Here is a 12,422-nt window from a genome sequence, read left to right on the forward strand (position 1 = left end):
GTCTACTAGAGATTTTTAAGAGATTCTATAAGCACCTCAAACTCAACATGTTTAAATCAAAATTCATTGTCCTTCCCCCCCAAAATCATCCCTTCTTCCCACCTTTACTATTTCTGTCAACACAACTATCCTCTCAGTCATGTTGTCTTGCCATCTCAGTCATCCACAATTCTGTGCCCTATTGTACCTCAGTTTTCCAATCACTTGACAAGAATTACAGATTCTACTTCTATGATAGCTCTTTCATTCATTGCCCTTTTTCCAGTCACAAGACTACTACCCTAGTTCCAACCATCCTTGAGAGATCACTAAAGTCATGTTTTTCTTAGCACTGTAGTTCATATTCTCCCATTTTTTTGTTTCAAATTGTTTTGGAGGCTTATTATTTAGTTACTTAACAATAATGAATTTAAATAATAAATTATTTAATCTTCAAATTAGATTAGAGATTTCTCACTGAATCTACCAGGTGAGTTATATCACTGACAAATATCTATTATATCAACTTTTTATGCAAAAGTTTCTTCTGTTTCTATTAAGTATACATTTTCAAGATAAAATCTTAAGGACTACTCAACAAAAATTGGGTAGGGATGTACTCTTGCTTTACTCCCATTTGGGTTTCCAATTTCTTAGATTACATATAGTCATTTTCTCAAATATTTCTGGCATATTTCATGGTGGCTTTGATTAGGTCATTTAGATCTAAAGGACAGATTCTTTAGTCTTTTGCAATTTGCAACTTACCTACATGAACTATGCTTCAAATTGACATGGGGAAAATGGGGTAGGGGGATAGGGTAGGGGATTGGGGTTGGGGTTCTTAGGAATTCCTCTTTAAAGAATTATACCCTCTTGCACATAAAAGCAATTAGAACAAAATAGTAGTTTATTTAGGGGTTGGGGAAGGGAAGGGAAACCAAGGGAGAGAAATACTTGGACTTCTTCTCATGGGGAGATGGCATGGCACAGAGCTTGGCTCTGAAATACCAATCTCCTCGAGCAGGAGACGGGCAGGTACTTTTATAGAGGACTGATGGGGGTGACCATCTGACTGTGGAAAGTTCCCTTAGTGAGAAAGGATCCTCTCCCCTGGTGGTGGCTGGAGGAGTTGGGTGAGGGGTGGCTACACATCTCTCAAGCCATCTCTACACCAAGGCAGAAGCCACACCCAAACTTATCTCTCCAGGGGTGGAGGAGACTTGAATGAAGGGTGGGGGTCCCAGAGCTAGCTCAGTCCAATCTGGTTTAGGTGTGTCTGTCCTTTGGTTTAGTTTCTCAAGAAGAAGGTTCCTTGATGTGCCCCAGAGAACTTCTGGGGTGCTCTGGGCCCATAACAAAATCGAACTACTAATTTTCTCTAATGACATGCCAACCAATGGTTTATGTATTCATATAAAACATTTCCTCACTTATCTTTTGGAATCCTTGTGTATTCAAATATTCCTTAAGCACCTTGTCTGACCTTCTTTTAAAGTGGTTGACCACTTTAATTGCACTTGAGAACAAGGGGGATACTTGGAGTAGAATGTAAGCTCTCTGAAGATAAGAACTGCTTTATTTTTTGGCTTGATATCTCCATCATCCAATACAGTTCCTTGCACATAATTGATAATTGTTCAACTCAACAAACATTTATTAATAATGGCTTTAAAAAATTCTTAAATTTAGGAACCATTCATATTAAAGGTATTCTCAAAAATCAATAGCTATAAAATATGTAGCTGAAAGGGGCCTCAGTGAAAATCTAATTCAACCCATCATTTTACAGATGAGGAAACTGAGTCCCAGGGAGCATGGATGATTTGCCCAGGATCATACAGGTAGGCAACATAATGGGCAGGATTTGAACCTAGATTCCATGACTTAAGAGTTCTTTGCTATCACTGTTATGATTATGGAATTATGGAATAGGCTTTTTTGTGTTGTCTGACTACAAAAAAAAAAAGGTTCTTTTGCCCTCATCTTTTCTGTTCTTGAAGATGGATTTCTATAGCATCTAAGGTGTTTCTCCAAAATCCTGTAATAACCTTTCTAATTACTCTTACTGTCATCTTTTTTTCCACACTCCAGGTCTCTTTCCAATATCTGGAAATTTTCTTTTGCCTGCAGAATAGGTTCATGACCTTGAGTAGCATGTCTGGGCATTGTGAATCCATATATAATTATTATCTAAGATATTGGTCTCATCATAGTTTACTGCTTTTCCTAGTTTTAGTTTCCTGTGAGCTCATTCTTCAAATTCTTCCCAGGCTTTTTCTTGGCTGTAGTCACAAGGACCTTGACCCACTCTATTTAATGCATATTATTTTCATTCTCAGGTTCTTTGATCAAGGGGCACTTACTTCTTCAAATAGGAATGAATCCCTATTATATTGTATTGATATATGAAGATTCCTAGTATAATTGACCAACAGAACACAAAGCTATCTCTGTATAATTAAAAAATATCAACCACAGTTTCTTAAGGCATAAGAAATTGAGAACTTTTTAACAAAATGAGATAAAGGATACCAGTAAAGCCCTTTCCGACTATACATTTCTTCTGAAATTGGTTGGTGGTTGTTTTTCAATTGATTTTATATGCATTGCAAAATATATTAGGTGGGTTCTCAAACAATGAATTTGTCAAATTAGAGTATCTGAATGGGAAAATGAAGCATGAATTTTCTCCTTGATATATCTATTTAACACCAAACAAGGCACCACAAGGTTTATGAATGCTGAATGAAATACAGAAATAACTAGGGAGTGCTACAGAGGTCTCCTGTTTTACTACAACACTTTCCAGTAAGTCCTCAAGCACTCACAATATTAATAGATTTATGAAGCTAGTGGGAATGTTTCTATGCAATGCAGAGTTCAGAAAGTACCAAAAAACAAACAGAAATAGAACTACAGAGGGTGCTGGAAACTTTCTAGAGAGAGCAATGGGGCCCTGAAACATAATGAAAGTCAAATGCCAGAAAGATGTTCATGGAAACTGTGAAGGATAGATCTTTAGGTCTGCTCGAATGCCATAACTTTGTGGTTCAGAGGATAGAGCACTGGAACTCTGGACACTGGAATCAGAAATACTTGAGTTTAAATCCAACCTTTCTAATTAGCTTTATGACCCTGGACAAGTCACTTAACTTCTATCTGCCTCAGTTTCCTCAATTATAATATGAGGGTATTAATAACCCTGGGATTGTTGTGAAGATCAAATGAGATAATATTTGTAAAGTGTTTAACCCAGTGCCTAGCACATAGCAGGCACTACACAAATGCTAACTATTATTACAATGCAAAAAAATTCCTATGTGATGAGGTTACAATATGCTTATGTCATGTTCATACATAAATTATCTAAAGTAAGAATTATTAGAGAAATATTGCTGTTGAATGAATCTTTACATATGAACAAATAACCACCATCTTTTTTCAGTGATGACAGGAGAATTCATCAGTGAACTTTTATCAATAATGGCTCAGCCTTTCTGTATACAAGACAGTCATTTTCTAATTTTTATATTATTCAAATTCTCAGACAAAAAATAAGTTTTCTACCAACTTAAGGCAATAAAGACAATACATTTCGATTAAAAAATCAATTGCCAAATCTTGCCATTTCTACCTTCATGACAACTCTCACATCTGACCCTTTCTCTCCAATTACTGAGCTGTCACTTTAGTTCAGCCTCCATCACTTTTCACCTAGATTATCATAGCAGTCTCTTAACTGGTCTCCTGCCTCAAGTCTCTCTCTTCCCCCCACTCCAATCCATCCTACATAAAGTGGTTAAAGTAATTTTCCTTCAGCACAGATCTGTTCATGTGATTCCCCTACTCAATTCCAATTGCTTCTATCACTTCTAGATTAAAATGTAAACTCTGTCTAGCCGTTAAGCCCTATACAACCTGGCCTCCTCAAGTTATCTTTCCAACTTCACTGGACATAACTCCCCCTCCCAGACTCTGTGATACAGTCAAATTGGCCTTCTCTCTCTGTTCCTCACTCAGGATAACTATCTCCATTTCCATGTCCTTGCACAGGCCATGCCTACAATGTGTACTGCCTCCTCAATTTCACCTCATAGAGTTCTGCTCCCCCTTTATGATGCAGCTCAGGTATGATCTTCTGTATGAAGCCTTTCCTATTCCTCAAAACTGTTGCTGCTCTCCTTTACAAACTAGCTTTATTTGATTACTTTGCATATATTTGTATTTAACTTTATATTTAAGCTGGACGTTTTTATATGTACTTGTCCCTCCCATTAGAATGTAAATTCATTATGATTTTTCCTCAGGTTTTTCACTCTTTTCTAAGTTCTATCATTTCACTCTTTGTATCCTCAATACCTAACACAGTTCCTGGCACATAGAAGGTATTTTTACAAACATTTGACAATGATTGACTATTAAGCATCTACAATGTGCTTAGGCTCACATTGTAGGCTAGATTTATATGACCTGATGCCAAGTGAAATATGTCAAGCGAGGGAAACAGTATTCACACAATGAGTACAACAATGTAACTGGAGGAAAAAGGCTATAAAAGCATCAAAACTGTATTTGGGAAATGATAAAGATTAAGCTTAACCCCAGAGAAGGGACCTTTGATGGTCTGTGGGTGGGGGATCTATAAGTGTGGAATATTGTTTTAACAAATTTTTTTGGTATTTTGATGGTTTTCCTGATTTTTTCACATTCCTTTTTAAATTCTTTATTTAAAATCTTTATTATAAAGTCTTTATAATAAAGGATATTCTCTGGGAAGGGAAAAGAATGTAAAAGATATAAGGCAAATTTTTTTTTAAAAAGATGCCAGTAAAAATCCATGTTTTTAAAAATTTCCAATAGCTCCCTATTGACTCTAAGATCAAGTACAAACTTTTCTGTTTGGCATTTAAAGCCCTTCACATTCTGGCTCCAGTACACCTATGGAGATCTCTCTTCAGGTTCTGTAATAGGTGCCCCTAGAATTCATTTCCTCATCTTCCATCTTGCTGCATTCATAGTTTCTTTTAAAGTTCAGCTCAAATGTCCCCTTCTCTATAAGGTCTTTCTTCATTCCAACCCTCAGCTTTCATTATCTCCCTCACCAAAATTACTTTGAGTATGTGCATTTGTGTATGTGTGTTATATACGTATGTATTGTTTCCCCAGGTAAAACATGAACCCCTTCCAAGCAGGAGCTGTTTCACTTTTGTTTTTAAATCTCTACTGCCGGGGCAGCTAGGTGGTACAGTAGATAGAGCAACCGCCCTGGATTCAGGAGGACCTGAGTTCAAATCCAGCCTCAGATACTTGACACTTACTAGCTGTGTGACCCTGGGCAAGTCACTTAACCCCAATTGCCTCACCAAAAAAAGAGAGAGAGAGAGAGAGAGAGAGAGAGAGAGAAAGAGAGAAAGAAAATCTCTATTGCCTAGCAGATGGCAGGTGCTTAATAAATGCTTGTTGATTGACTGTGAAGTTCAACAAATAGTCACAAAACAACTAATTCCATATTTCCTCCCCTCACACACTCAATGTTCTAGTCAAACTGGACTATTTTACATTCCCTGGACATGTGAATTCTACTCCTCTCTCTGGGCCTTAGTATAGCCTGTCGAGAATGTTCTTCCTTCCCTCTTCTTCCTTTTGGAGACCACATGTCTTCAAATGGCTCAAGGGCCACATTTTTCAACAAACCTCTTCTGATTTCTCCAGTTGAGAGGGTTCTACCATGCCCTAAAAATACACTGAATATATTTTGTACTTAATTGGAGGCAATGTGACTTAGTGAACTTGGAGTCAGGAAAACCTAAATTCAAATCCCTCCTCCAATACATACTATCTGTGAAATTGGACATATTAGCCTCTCCCAGACCCAAATCCTTATGTAGAAAATGGAAATAACAATACCTCCCTCTTCACAATGTTATTGTGAGGAACAAATGAAATATTAGTTAGAAATTGCTTTACAAACCTGAAGGTACTGTATAAATATTAGTTATTATTAGTAATAACAATAATAATAACACATTGTTTCCCCATGGTAGCATATAAGTTCCTTGAGGCAAATACTGTTAATATTTTTTGTTTTCATAGCCTCAATACCTAGCATAGTGCCCCACACTTAGAAGATGCTTAAGATATATTCACTGAGGGGCAGCTAGGTGGCACAGTGGATAGAGCACCGGTCCTGGATTCAGAAGGATCTGAGTTCAAATCCGGCCTCAGACACTTAACACTAGCTGTGTGACCCTGGGCAAGTCACTTAACCCCAATTGCCTCACTTAAAAAAAAAAGATATATTCATTGAAATGAAATGAACTGACATTGTACTAAATGAACTGAGGCCCATATTACTATAAAGCCTCCTCAGTGAAATCAGTAATAGTTTGAAAGAGACTATTCCCACAATAGAAAAACAAAGTGGAAGGAAACTACCTATTACATAGGTTATTATGTGTCAAGAACCCATTAAATAAATCTATATGTGTATACACACACAAACACATATATCAAGCAGTAAGGTACAATGAACAGAGAATTGTGCTCAGAGCCAGGAAGACCTAGGCTCAATAGTCATCTATGATATACCGACTTTGTAAAACTAGACAAGTCAGACTCTCAGTGTTCCCAAAAAATTTACTTAACACTTTAAATTGCATGGGTAAATTTATTTTGCTTGACTATGCACACTTATTACAAGATTTGGGTTTTTTTCCCAATGGGGAGAAGGAACAAGTAAAGAAAATACAGGATGATTAGGGTTTTTTTTATTTAAAGGGTTTTTTTAATTTAACGTTTTTAAAGATTCCTAAAATAGGTTTAAAAACCCTATTTTAATAGCTTAAAATACACTAAAACTTTTAAGACATCCCTTGTGTGTATACATAAGTGTTTTTGCCCACATACACACATATTTTGGACAAGCCCCACAGATGGACAATTAGCTAAACATAAGAAAGGAATCACAATTATCAAAATGAACAGAATCTTCGATTCTCCTTGGGAATTCAACATGGCAAAAGTCTTGTATAAATTAATATTCTCCTAAAGATATTGCTACATGGCCTCAAATCCCTAGAACACCATGATCATAAAAGGATCAAAACTGCAGCTGACCCAAAGAGAACTAGAAAGATACATGGCTGTAAACATTCTGTAGGATATACCAAATGAAACCTTTCACAGCAGCTGCACAAAAGACAGCAGGATAAGACACATATGACTGGAAAAAGGACGTATACCAGACAGGTAAAACGAATGAATAATGAACAGGTCAAGTACAACAATTCTACCCTCAAGATAATAAGGGGAGATGGTTTTCAACCTAAATATTAAGTTAACAAATTTAGTTGTTTTTCTTTTATTATTCTGAGTTTGTAAATTTCTTTCCTTAGAAAATGTTATGTAAATACAATTAGAGAAAAGTAGCTCAAGAAAGTTGTCTTATACAGTATTCATGGAAAAATTTAACTTAACTTAAAACATGGGCCATTATAATCAAATGATAATACAATTATCTATTAGATGAAAGCTTCTTAAACTATGGGTCATGACCCCATGTAGGGTCACATAACTGAATGTGGGAGTCACAAAAATTGGCATCAATAAAAGGTTATGTACACCTATTTTATATACCTATATACCCGGAGTCGTGTAAAAATTTCTCAGGAAAAAAGGGATCACAAGTAGAAAAAATTTAAGGAGCCCTGTGTTAGATCATCTAAAACTAAAAAGAATTGTATCTACCTGCTTAAACATTTTTTAACATATTCTTCATTTTCAACCATTTAAAATGATGTTTTCTGAAAAATTTCAGTCTACCTGATTTGGTTTTCATATACCATTAACTTCATTGACCTTTGATTAGGGATGTATCTACTGCCTGTTGGTCTTAGAATTTCCCACACAATGTCTCCCCAAACCTAAATACAGTCAGGATTCCATGGTTTACTCACTTAAAAAAAAAAAAAAAGAACTTCTTTATTGAGTTTCTCTGGCATGCCTGACTGAATGGAATCAACTATCAAGGGATACAAAAGGCTGCTTGTTGAAACACAGATGGTTTCTACAAGGACTACCACCAGGGTTTAAGGAAGGGAGTGGTGGGATCCACAAGAGGAGCAGAGGCAGGGCCTGATAAGGACTGAGATGTAATATGGTAATAGTTTTAATCTAATGTTTATGCCAATTTTACCTGGAAATATTTATAATTTTCCCATTTGACATGATAACATTAAAGGAAACAAGATAGCAGAAACCCTTTTTCTATGTAATAACATTTATTTCACATGTTTCTCTGAATTTTTATCACCATACAAGAGTACTCTTTATTTAAAACATTCACATTACATGGGGCAGCTAGGTGGCGCAGTGGATAGAGCACTGGCCCTGGAGTCAAGAGTACCTGAGTTCAAATCCAGCCTCAGACATTTAACACTTACTAGCTGTGTGACCTTGGGCAAGTCACTTAACCCCAACTGCCTCACCAAAAAACAACACCAAAAAAACAAAAAACATTCACATTACAGAAACAACACAAGAAAACAGTGGCCTGCTTTATGAACACCTAAGTCATATCTTTAGCTTCAATAACTAATAATTTCAGGAAATAACTATATGAAGCTAAAATTAATGTAAAACTAAAATGATGTTTGATTTGCTAGAAAATTTAGACATTAAATAAGATTTTTTAAAAAATGAAATCGGGGCAGCTAGGTGGCCCAAGTGAATAGAGCACTGGTCCTGGATTCAGGAGTACCTGAGTTCAAATCTGACCTCAGACACTTAACACTTACTAGCTGTGTGACCCTGGGCAAATCACTTAACCCCAATTGCCTCACTTTAAAAAGAAAATGGAAAAAAAAATGAAATCACGAAAGAACCACAAGTTTCCCTCCTCTTTATCTCATATAATTGTAGAATTTTAAAGCCAAAAGATATTTTTGAGATCATCTACCAAGGATTCTAAATCTGAGGTAAAAGAGCTTCTTTTTGAAACACTTTAATAATTATATTACGTGCTCGCTTCGGCAGCACATATACTAAAATTGGAAGGATACAGAGAAGATTAGCATGGCCCCTGCACAAGGATGACACGCAAATTCGTGAAGCGTTCCATAATAATTATATTACTACATAATTGGTTTCCTTTTCAACCCGTTGAATTTCATTTTATGTACTTAAAAATACTATTCTGAGAAAGGGATCACAGAGTTTTAAAAAAACTGTCCAAAAGGTCCATCACACACACAAAAAGCTTGAGAACCCCTGATCTATTATAACCCTTTCATTTTATAGTTGAGAAAACTGAGAAAAGTTAAATGACTTGCTCAAGAGGAATCATCTGGTTAATGTAGAGCTGAATTAGAACTCAGATCTGTTCCATTACATACTTCCACAGTGAAAAGACTCTCAAAACTAAGTCTCTTAACCTGGAATGAAACTGATATCTTTCCAGACATTAATATTTTATGTACTTCTTTGTTGTTGTTAAGTCATTTTTCAGTCATACCCAACTCTGCATGACCTCATTTGGGGTTTTCTTGGAAGAGATTTGCCATTTCCTTCTCCATCTCATTTTACAGATTAGGAAACTGAGGCAAATAGGGTTAAGTGACTTACCCAGGGTCACAAAGCCAGTTAAGTGTCTGAGATCAGATTTGAACTCATGAAGAGAAGTCTTCCTGACTCCAGGCTCAACACTCTATCCACTGCACCACTTAGCTGCCAAGCCATCTAGCTGCCATATGTTCCTAAGGAATCATTAAAGTAACTAACTGAAATAATCTATATCTTCAGCAAAGGGGTAGGATACAATAAACCCATAAATACCATCAGTATTTCCATATAATAATAAAATCCAAGAGACAATAATAGAAACAGAAATCCCATGCAAAATAAGTTTTTAAACTGTATAAAATATTTGGGAATTAATCTTCCAAAACACAGTTAAAACTTAAATAGATTCTATTAAAAATGATCCATAAAAAAAGAAAAATTTAAATAGCTATAGTTTGGGTTCATGGCTGCATTCAGTTGCTCATAGCCAGGTCACACTAATAAGAAAAACAATAATACTATCAAAGGTAATTTACAGATTTAATCCTATGCCAACTGAAATACAAAAAGGGATATTTTACACAGCTAGATTTTTTTTTAATTACTAAGGTTCATATAGAGCAAGAAAAAATGCAGAATATCACTGAAAATAATGTAAAAATATAAAAATGAAGGAAAGATAGCATCCCTAGACTTCAAACTATATTATAAAGAAACAATAGTCAAAATTATTTTTTATTGTTTTAAAAAATAGATTGATGGAACTTGCTAAATACAAAAGAAATGAAGAGGAGGAAAAGGAAGGAGAAGAGGAAGCAAGAGGAAGGGAAGTAGGAGGAAGAGAAGGGGAAGAACAAGCACAAAAAGAAAATCAAGAAAAAAGAGGAAGAAGAAGCTAATTCCTTATTTGATAAGGAGTGCTGGGAAACTTGGAAAATAGTTTGGGGAAAAACAATATCTTATACAATATTCTACAATAACTTCAAAATAGATACACAGATTGAATTGAATATTAAAGATCACACCATAAAAATCAAAAGAAGAGATCATATAACCTTCATAGCTATGGATAGGAACTGAATTCTTAAAGGACAGAAGCAAATGCAAATAACAAAACAGATGACTTTTATTACATGAAACTGAAAATAATTTACAGAAACAATGCAGTAGTTATGATAAAAATGGAAGTAGTTGACTGAGAAAACTGCTATTTCGAATATATCTGGGAAAAATTATATCCAAGAAATATAAAAAAACTAACAAATATGTGACAAAAATCCATAATCCAATGTACAAAAAGACAAAGGATATAAACAAACAGTTCTCAAAAGAACAATTTCAAACTATTAAAAACCATGCAGAAATGCTCTAAATCCCTAATAATAAGAAAAACACAAATCAAAACAACTACAAAGTTTCACTTCATGCCCACAGTTTTACAAAGATGATAAAATATGTCATTAGTGTTGGAGGGACTATGGAAAGACAGACATATTATTGATGAAGCTGTGAATTTGTGCAACCATTCTGGAAGGTGATTATGCAAATAAAGTAACTAATATGTCCATATTCTTGAACCCAATGCTAGCTATATTCCTCAAAGAGGTCAATAATAAAAAAAAAACTGCTATTATTATCCCCATTTTACAGATGAGGAAACTAAATTTCAGAGGGATTAAGTGACTTCTCCTGGTCACACATCTTGTAAAGCATATGAGGCAATATTTGAACTCATTCAAGTTTTTCTGCCTCCAAATACAACACTCTACACACAGTACCACCTAGCTACCTCTTAAATGCTACATATTGAAACACTTTTTCAGGTGGTAAAGAAGTGGACACAGATCAATTTCCATTGATTGAGACATGGCTGAACAAATTATTACACATGCATGTAATGCAATATTACTGTGCTGTAAGAAATTATGAGCATAAATACAAAGAAGCATGGAAAGACTTCCATAAATTGATTCAAAGTGAAGTAGAAGGAGTCAGGAAAACACAATATACAATGACTACAATAATGCAAATGTAAAGAAACACCGCCACAAAATGACTGAAAATGATCACTGGAAAATTACAAAGAACAAGCTTGGACCCAAAGCACAGATATGAAAAGACACTTCCACACATTCATTGCAGAGGTCAAGGGGTCATGGGTGGAGGGTTTCATATGTGTGCAACACTACATATAATGGTTATATTTTTAAATGTCTTGCTCACTTTTCTTGATTTTTTTTTCTCTTCCTCTCTTAAAAAAATGAGGCTGTGGGCTATAAAAAGAAAGAAAAAGACAGGGAACAGGAGATAATTAAGGGTTAGACTTCATCAGAGGAATTAATTGCTCAGAAGAAAAAAGGCAGCACTGATCATGTTATGTTGAAGAATTGCACCCAGATCCCTAGCCTTCAGACCTAGTGCTGTCTTGACTATTCAACAATGAGACAAAGATACTTCTATATACGGCAGAAAGCAAGCTACAACTTCAACTACATTAGAGATGTTCACAAACCTATTTCTTGGGGACTCCTTTAATGTTTACAGTGAGAGAAGGAAAATGATGGTTTTAATATGACTTAAAAGTGTTTGGGTAGATTTTGTTGTTCTTCTTTTCTCTGCTTTGTTTGCCTTCAAGCCATAACAATTAGGGAAAGGATTGGTTCCATTTGCAAAATTATGTCCAATTTTGAAACAAAGCTGAAAACCTTTTAACTATAAGTTTAACAGTCATCAAATGGAATATAAAAAATATGGAGCATCATGAAAGATTAAATTCTTTCCAACATTCAAATCAAATAGATATGGCATCCCAAGAATGCTGTTTCAGTAGGAATGAAGTAAAGAAACTTTGTCTATGGAATTTAGCTGATAAAAAAAAGGAA

General features: G+C 35.2%; 1 protein-coding gene and 1 non-coding gene across 2 annotated transcripts in view; one reads left to right on the forward strand and one right to left on the reverse strand.

Annotated features, from left to right (window-relative positions):
- STAU2 (staufen double-stranded RNA binding protein 2) overlaps positions 1-12,422 on the reverse strand; it is a 441,622-nt gene that overhangs the window by 290,225 nt on the left and 138,975 nt on the right.
- On the forward strand, positions 9,000-9,106 carry LOC122737479. The gene has a single exon (XR_006354312.1). It is a non-coding gene; the product is annotated as a U6 spliceosomal RNA (small nuclear RNA).

Source organism: Dromiciops gliroides, chromosome 1 (genome assembly GCF_019393635.1).
Source record: "Dromiciops gliroides isolate mDroGli1 chromosome 1, mDroGli1.pri, whole genome shotgun sequence".
Lineage (NCBI taxonomy): Eukaryota > Metazoa > Chordata > Mammalia > Microbiotheria > Microbiotheriidae > Dromiciops > Dromiciops gliroides.